This window comes from Vigna umbellata, chromosome 7 (genome assembly GCF_029865625.1).
Source record: "Vigna umbellata cultivar VRB3 chromosome 7, Vumbellata_1.0, whole genome shotgun sequence".
In the NCBI taxonomy this organism is placed as follows: domain Eukaryota; kingdom Viridiplantae; phylum Streptophyta; class Magnoliopsida; order Fabales; family Fabaceae; genus Vigna; species Vigna umbellata.
The window spans coordinates 13,111,477-13,120,880 of NC_142171.1; positions in this window are offsets into that span (position 1 = coordinate 13,111,477).

Genomic DNA, 9,404 nt, shown 5'->3' on the forward strand with positions numbered 1-9,404 from the left:
AATTTTACATTGCAAGTAGACTTGGTTGGATTAAGTAAAAGCCTAGAATCAACAAAGTTAAATTTCCAGATAAAGTTTGCAGATTCCCTTAGTCACTTGCCATTTGCCATCTTGTGTTAGACTTGCTTACCTCAATTTACACACATGTCCTAGTTTAACCCTTTAGTGGCTCAATCAGTGTTGATACGGATCATTTACTCCATTTTTTTCTCTATCTTGAACCAATCTAACAACCTGCTTTTGCCAACAACAGTGGCAAAAGTAAACAAATTAATAGTGGTAGCGTGGCTGAGACCTTTGGTTCAATTAACCTTGCTAATAATGACTTGTTAGAGAAGGGGCCTTAGCGTAAACAAAAAATTTTTGTAAACAAGTGAAGACAAGTCCACTGCACCTTCCATGCTTACACATGCATGATTGTTGTGTCAAAGGCAAGAGGGGCACGTCCCCCCACTCTCTCTCTTTTTTCTTTAATAATTTATTTTATTTATGTTTTTTTTTCATCCTTTGTGTCTATCTTTGACTCTCTGCTCTTCCTCTCTGTTTAGTTTTTTTCCTCTACAAATTAACACTCTTTGTTCCCTTTCTCCCTCACTTCCTCATCCCTAAACTCACCCTTCCAATTAAAGGAACTGAACTATTGTACAAAGGCCTTACATTAACTAAAATTACTAACTTAGGTCCTAAAACAATTAAGGCACGTTGGAAATAACTCAATTAGCAAAAAGACATTGGTTCCTAGCAACTAAGCAACTGAATTTGGTCCTTATAGCAACTGGAACAGTGGTCTGAACAATCTGACCAGGGCAACCTACGTTGTCAACATTGCTCAATTATTCACTTTCCAAACCCAATGTTCAGACAAGAATCCTAAAGGTTCAAACTTCAGAGAGAAATCATCCTTTCAGAAAAGAAGAGTTCCCTCCAATCACCCATCATTTTAGTTTTGTTGTGGTCAAGTCAAGTACAGCATCCTTACAGAAATATCAACAATGCAAACAAGTTAATGCATATTGGTAAGAACAGGGCAACAACCAATTACATGGACACATTGCACACAACTAGGGAAGAACAAGACAATCAATTTATTCAAGTAGCGTTCTAAAACAGAGAACTTACCTCGCACTCCAGAACACCCAATTCAATGGAAGCCAAGCCACACCGCGAGCTCTCAACCCAACAGCCAACCTTGGGCTTCACTGCAACGACCTCCTGACGCTAATCACCACGAATCACCACCCCACTCGCCGCACAAGCCTGACGCCCACGACCACGAACCACCACCCCACCCGCAAGACCCACAACGACACGACCCACAGCGACACGACGAACCGTACGCACACAATGCCACCGGACAGGGAGAGGGATAGGGAGAGAATGAACGAAAGCAAGCGAAAGGGAATGCAGACGGAGTGAATGGGAAGGTCGATGGGGAGGGAGGGCTGAAATCGCAGCTCTTATCGGCAGAGGGGAAGGAGGGCTTTGTTTGACAAAATTGGGGACGAACCCCAATAATTGATTTTAATTGCTCGACGCTCTTACCGAAGGTTCCAAACCCTCGCTAAGGTCTTTTTGACCGTCGGAAATGTCATTTCGTCTAGGCCGTCGGTGCTTCACTTTTTTCCCCTCGGTAAATCACTTTTACCGACGGTAGACAGGCCTTCGGAAAAATACCCTCGGTAATTCGCGCTTTTCTTGTAGTGTAGAGCACAAGGGAAGAGTTGTTTTTGAGATCAAGAGTGAGCTATTTTATAGGCTCAGCCAAATACTCTTCCATTCTTCGAAAACGGGCCATCTAACGCATTTAATCGATTAACATAAATATTAATCGATTAATAATGAGTACAACGACTAGTTTTTCAAATATGAAACCCCCAACGACTAGTTTTTTAAATCTGAAACCCCCAACGGCTAGTTTTAATCGATTATTCTCAGGAATAATCGATTAACTAATCGATTATTAATAGCCTTAATCAATTATTACAGGGGTAATTGGGTTTTCAGTGCCAGCCTCGTTTTAATCGATTAACATTGGGTTTAATCGATTAAAACAGCTTGTGGATGATTCTTAACAGTAAATAAATCAAATATAAATTACAAGAATCAACCCTAATACTTATTTGAGCACTATTACATCAACTTTGATTATTATAAAAGCTTTATAAAATACAGAGATCTTCAATTTGTCTTTATGGATCTTGACTTGTGCAAATCTGTTCATCATCAAAACTTCATCTTTGATTTTTGCTAACATTCTCCCCCTTTTTGATGATCAAAAACTCCTTTGATTTAAAGCTTTTAGTAATAATCTGGATAAAACACAACTTATGGAAGAAAAAGTGCATTAGTGAATAAACACAAATAAGCAAATAAGCTCTAAACATTTTCTCCCCCTTTTTGATCATAATTAAAAAGTTGTGTTTGATGTTAATACTCCCCCTTAATAAAAGCATGTATGCATATGAGCTAAAAGTATTTCAAATTTAAAGATTCATTCATACACAATAGGATATTTAAAGTAAATAATTTTAGGATAAAGAACTTGTAAAACATTGTTTAAACATACATTGAACTATATAAGATAGGAATTTTAAAGCATACAAAAATATGGCTAGTTTTTCAAAAATGCAAAACTGAAACGCATTTAAAAATTCAATCCTAAGATATTTCTAAAAATTCTTAGATCTCTTCTAATGTTTACCCCTTTAGATATGCCTCCAACTTCGTAATGATAATCCTCTAGGTTGTTTCCACATTTGTTTAGATCTTCATCTTGAGGATTGTCATCATTCTTCGCTTCATTTGTTGTCTTCTACAAATCTTCATCATTGCCTGCATCTAATTCAACTGACTCAAGAGGTTTTGCCTCAAGGTCTACAATATCATCAAAGAGAACATGCACACATTCTTCTATTTCAAATGTTTTCTGATTGAAAACTATATATGCTTTGTATATTAGAAGATATCCAAAAAAAAAAATAGTTTCATCGGCCTTGGAATAAAATTTTCTTAAATTTTGTTTTAAAGAAATTCTAAATATTAAACAATAGGTACCCAACTACTTGTATGGGTCCTTTGGGTTAGATTTAGAAAAAAAAATCATTTTACAACCCAAACGTATCTACCACTTGGAACACCATAATGCTTAATTTTACATTTATTTGAAGTATGACCCTTTTTCATACAATAAAAGCATGATACAAAGTTTGTGTTCCTATAAGTTGTTCCTTTTTCTACCCATGTTTTACGGGGTTATATTATTATGTTTATTTTTAATTTTAGGAACATACTTATTTTTAACAACCTTATTTTCGTTATTTTTACTACATTCTCCTAAGGTTGTGTGTTCTAGTAGTTTCTTAAAATTTTCACAAGAAGCACATTCATCACTACTAGTAAATTTACCCTTTTCAAAAAATAAAACTTTATTTTTCAAATTTTCTTCAAAAATATTTTCAAAATTTAATTTTAAATTTTTATTTTCTTCAAGAATATTTTCAAAGTCTGATTTCAAATTTTTATTTTCTTCAGAAATATTTTCAAAATCTAATTTTAAATTTTTGAAATCCTTTTTCAATTTCTTATGAGCTTTATCTAATTTTTCATATTCTACTATTAAAGGAGCATAAGTTTCATGCAATTCATTTTCACTAATTTGACTATAATTATCAGAATCGCTAGATGTACTTACTTGGCTTCCAGCGTCGTCGTTCACCACTAAACAGATGTTTGCTTCTTCACAGATTCGCTCAAATCGGAAATTGTTTCGTTGTCATCGTCCCATGCGATATAGGCTTTCTTTTTCTTGAAGTTTTTCTTTTCCTTTAATTCTTCACTTTTCTTTTGATTTGGGCAGTCTGCTTTTAAGTGCCCCTTTTCTCCGCAACCATAACATTTATACTGTGAGGAAGATCCTTGATTTTCTTTCTTTTCGAATTTTAATCTTCCTTTGTCTTTTGATTTCATGAACCTGTTGAGCCTTTTTATCATGAGTCTTAAATTTTCTTCATCTTCTGAATCTTCATCTTCCATTTTGCTCTTGCTCCTTTCTACCTCAGATTTCAAGGCTAGACTCTTTTTCTTGGTTTTTGCTTTTGCTTCTTCTTCATCTAGTCTTCCGAGGTCAAGTTCATGTTCCCTCAACTTTCCAAAAAGTGCCGCCATAGTCATGGTGTTGAGATTTTGTGACTCCGAGATTGCAGTCACCTTTGGTTGCCACGACCTGTCTAAAGACTTCAAGATTTTAATGTTAAGTTCATCGGTATCAAATGACTTACCCAGTCCAATGAGATGATTGACAATGTTGGTGAAGCGTTTTTGAACGTCTGAAATTGTTTCTCCTTGCTTCATCCGGAACATTTCATACTCTTGAATTAGGGAGTTCTTCCTTGCCCTCTTTACGTCATCTGTTCCTTCATGTGTCACTCTGAGTACGTCCCACATTTCTTGAGCAGTTTTGCAGACAGAAATTCTGTAGAACTCATCAACAGTCAATGCTGATGCAATGATATTCCGAGCTTTTACGTCATTCTGAAATCTTTTCTTTTCTTCAATGGTCCATTGACCACGGGGCTTTGGTTCATGTATATTGTTAGTAGGAACAGAAAACCAGACGCAATAACATCCCAAATTTCACAATCAATAGATTCAATAAATATTTGCATCCTTACCTTCCAGAATGCATAGTTCTCACCTGTGAATAGTGGGGGTCTATTGATTGATGCACCCTCTGCAAAGGTTTGATGTGATCCTGCCATTTGAATGACTATCAAAGCAAGCTCTGATGCCAATTGTTAGAATTGCTGCAGCGGAATTGTTAGCGTGGAATAACAAACCAAGAGGGTTTTTAATACGAACGTGTGCCTTTTAATTTCTACTCAATTAAACTTACCAAGCAAATAATAAAGACAAATAAAGAGAGTAAGGTTGAGAGAAATTTGCACAGATGATTTTATCCTGGTTCGGATCTTACCAATCCTACGTCCAGTCGCTTATCTCAAACAAGATAAACCTTTTTCACTAACACAAAACAATTACAAATTACAATCACAAAGAAACACAATTTGTAAAAGTTTAGAAACCACCTCTCTTGATACCACAAGAGATGAACCTACACCTCCTTTGAGTCTTCACAAAGGATGAACACCTCCTCCGAATACTTCACGAAGGATGATTCTCTTCCGAACACCTCCTTAGACACACCAAGGATGAACCGGCTATTTCCTTTGTCACCGTAGCAGCACTTCACCAGCTCCACAGACAAGAGTTTCACAAGCCGAATAAGAGCACACAAGTCTCAATGATTTATGAGTACTAGAGCACAAGGGAAGAGTTGTTTTTGAGATCAAGAGTGAGCTATTTTATAGGCTCAGCCAAATACTCTTCCATTCTTCGAAAACGGGCCATCTAACGCATTTAATCGATTAACATAAATATTAATCGATTAATAATGAGTATAACGGCTAGTTTTTCAAATCTGAAACCCCCAAAGGCTAGTTTTTTAAATCTGAAACCCCCAACGGCTAGTTTTAATCGATTATTCTCAGGAATAATTGATTAACTAATCGATTATTAATAGTCTTAATCGATTATTACAGGGGTAATTGGGTTTTCAGTGTCAGCCTCGTTTTAATCGATTAACACTGGGTTTAATCGATTAAAACAGCTTGTGGATGATTCTTAACAGTAAATAAATCAAATATAAATTACAAGAATCAACCCTAATACTTATTTGAGCACTATTACATCAACTTTGATTATTATAAAAGCTTTATAAAATACAGAGATCTTCAATTTGTCTTTATGGATCTTGACTTGTGCAGATTTGTTCATCATCAAAACTTCATCTTTGATTTTTGCTAACACATATCTCACATATCAGTTTTTTATGATGACAAAAAAAATATTTTATAGTTTTTTGCACAATAAAATGGAAAAACAGTTGGCTGATCTTTACTCTGTTTGTGCGTGAAATGATTGAAATATGAATTTATTGATTGAGAATGAATCATTGGTTGAAATATATTGCACATCTGACAAAAATAATCAATTATTGTTAAACTGAATTTGGTCACGTAAAAACAGAACAAAACCAGATTTCTCCACTAATGAAGTATAGAGATAACCTAGGTCAAATCCATAGACTCAGCCAAAATTAACTTTTAAAAGTGTAAATTCTTGTTAAGAAAACAAGTGCTGGAAATGGTCATGGTGCAACTGTACTTATGCTAAGAAATTTTTTGCGGTGTAAGTTAGGTAGCATAATCTTGGAATTAGATATTCTCCTTGTGCAAGCCATTGATATGCATAATCCTGATTTTTATTCTCAGTAATGGTACTACAACATACTTTTACATTTATTTAATGTAACGTATAAAGATAAAATGGTTATGAAAGTGTAATTTTTTATATATGTTTTTTTTAAAAAAGAAAGTAAAAGATAAGTAAGAATAATGTCAAATGAATATAAAATATTTAGGTGTATGGATAATTTTTCTTACTTCTCCTATATGCAATTATAACCCTACTAGGTGTTTTGTTTTGGGTTTGCTTGACTCGTATAACTGTTGTGGCTCCATGACTTTATAAATAAATACTCCTGTTGTTTTATTTGACATAGTTTATCATTGTTCAATGGTTGGACATGGATTATAAAATTTATAGGTGGCTTACGTTAAATTAAACCATGCTTATGGTACGGCAGTTTTTTTTTATAGTTTATCTTAAGGTATCAATATATTTTAGTCAATACAATTATTCACTTAACATAATGAAGTTTGAAGGGAAAAAAATCAGAGATATTAAAAAATTATTAAAAATATTTTTACTTTTAAATACTTTACTCCCTCTTTCTCTGTTTCTCTTTCTAATATATAAAATAAATGGTAATGTAAGAAGGGATGAATACAACATGTAAACATTTTATAATCGCTGTATGGAGACGTGATAGAAAAAAATTAGACGAAAAATGAAGAGAAATCCTAAAAAAAATATATTTTTGTGAGTAAGCAAAATAATAAAATAAATAAAATACAATAGAATATAAAATATAATACAATACAGGTTAATAAATGAAACTTGAATAATAATTTTCCATTGATGGATGGAATGACTTTTTTATATCGACTCTGTATTAATTCAAATCTATTGACAAATATGAAAACTGAATCATAAAACAACCTAAATAGTTCCGCATGCCTCAATCATATAATTTTCACCCAAAGAAAAACCTTCAGTATTATATGAAAACTATAATTTAATAACTTCAAAAAATTAAATAAATAATAAATTAATTTCCCATCACTAATTAAAAATAATAAAAAATTATTACAACAATAGTGTTTATTGTCCTTACTGAAAAGAACATATAAGTAGACACTAGGCACTTGAAATTCCTAACTCTACTTTCCCTCCATAACACATGTCTTCCATGCTTTGCACATGAGATATGTTTACAATTAGTTAGGCTACTTAGCATGGGTTATATGTCCAATAACTATTTATAATAAAATAACATTTGAAATTGTTTATAATTTAAATTGAAATTAACAATATATAATATCAAATTTAAATATTAAGAAAGTCACTAATGAAATAGGAAGAAAAATATTGTTGTAGTCTTTTTTATTTTGATGAAAATTATAGTAAAATATTTTAGATTAAAATTTGATTTTGTGTGATTAGTGTATTACAAAAACTAATAAAGTTTATTTGCCAACTTTGTTGAATTAGCTTTCACAACATAAATAAACTATAAATAGACATCAACGGCTCACTCATTCTCTTCATTGTCCATAAAATATTCACTCATTCTCCATAAAATATTCCTTCATAATGAAAAAATTTCTTTTTGTTTTCATTGTGTTTTTCTTGTTTCATGGTTCTAGTAGAGCATTTGACTATTGGATGATGGCAGAGATTTGGCCAGCAGGATTCTGTTCCATCAATAACTGCATCACAACAAAAGCAAAAGCAACGTTCACAATACATGGCTTGTGGCCGTCAAACAATTTCGTCTCACCTCCAAGTTCTTGTAATCCAGTTAATCTATTAAATCTTTCTCAGGTAAATTTTTCATTTAAACTTATGAATATAGTATAATTTTGATATAGTATTGGAAAGATTACACTAATTATTATTTATTTTATTATTAGATCACAACAATACAAAGTGAGCTAGAAAGAGACTGGCCAAATTATTTTGGAGATGACTCTGACTTTTGGTCTTATGAATGGGAAAAGCATGGGACATGTTCTAATATGAACTCTTTTGATTTCTTTGAGCTTGCATTGGATATTTACAGAAGAAGTCATCTTCTAACAATACTTCAAATTGGTGGTATCTTTCGAAATGGTTTGTATTATCCAAGTAGTTTCATCTGGGCCATATGGAGTGTTCTTGGTGTTACCCCACAACTATCATGTTCAAAAACACATGATGGAAGTCAACATCTCATAGAAATAAGGTTATGTTTGAACACAAACAATCCTCCCCAATTCATCAACTGTTATAAATGGAGTAAATGTGATTTTACTCAACCTTTCTGGTTTGTGTAATAATTTGTACGTGAGTATTCCATATATTATGTTGAATGTGAGTGATTTATTATGTTGTATGTGAGTCTTAAAAATTTCAGTGCATTATGTGGTTATTTCAGTTTGTGTTTGGGTTATTACATCATAAAAAAACTATTTGATGTTGTATTTGAATGATTATGTAATGTTATTGTGGTATTGGATTAGTTTTCTATATGCTTTCATTAATTTTCTTTCTTGTAATAATAATATATAACAATAATATTTAAATGAACATAAAAATACTTTAGGATTGTCACCTTGTTGGATATTTTAAGAGAATAATATGAATTAAGAAATTTCAATCAATGTTTTATACAAATTCATGCACTTTTCTAGTCTGTTTTATGAACACAATGTTCTTATAAATCTTTTTAAGCTAGCATACAGTGTTTTCACACTGTTTTCTTTATATGTTTTTTGACACCTAAAAATGTGCTATGAATGAATGAAAATTTTGAATCAGACTTAGCCTTGCATCACAGAATATCATAAATTAATAAATAAGTTTAGAAAAAACTAAAAACAATAAATTATTTCATTCATTATTTTATTTATTACATTCAAAGAAAAGCAAACAAAGAAATCAAATAAGAGCTAGATGAATTTTTTTTTTCTATAGTTTCACTGTGTAACATCCCAAAATATAGTAATTACCATAATTCAGAATTAATTACGATTAACAGTAAACAGTAAACAGTCTTTACATTAATTCAGAAATAAAAGCCGAAAGGCATCAGTACAGGGAACGCGTATGACGCATACGAATGAAACCAAGAGTAAACGTTCTTAGATAAATTCACTAACGTACGACAAAATACAATCAGAGAT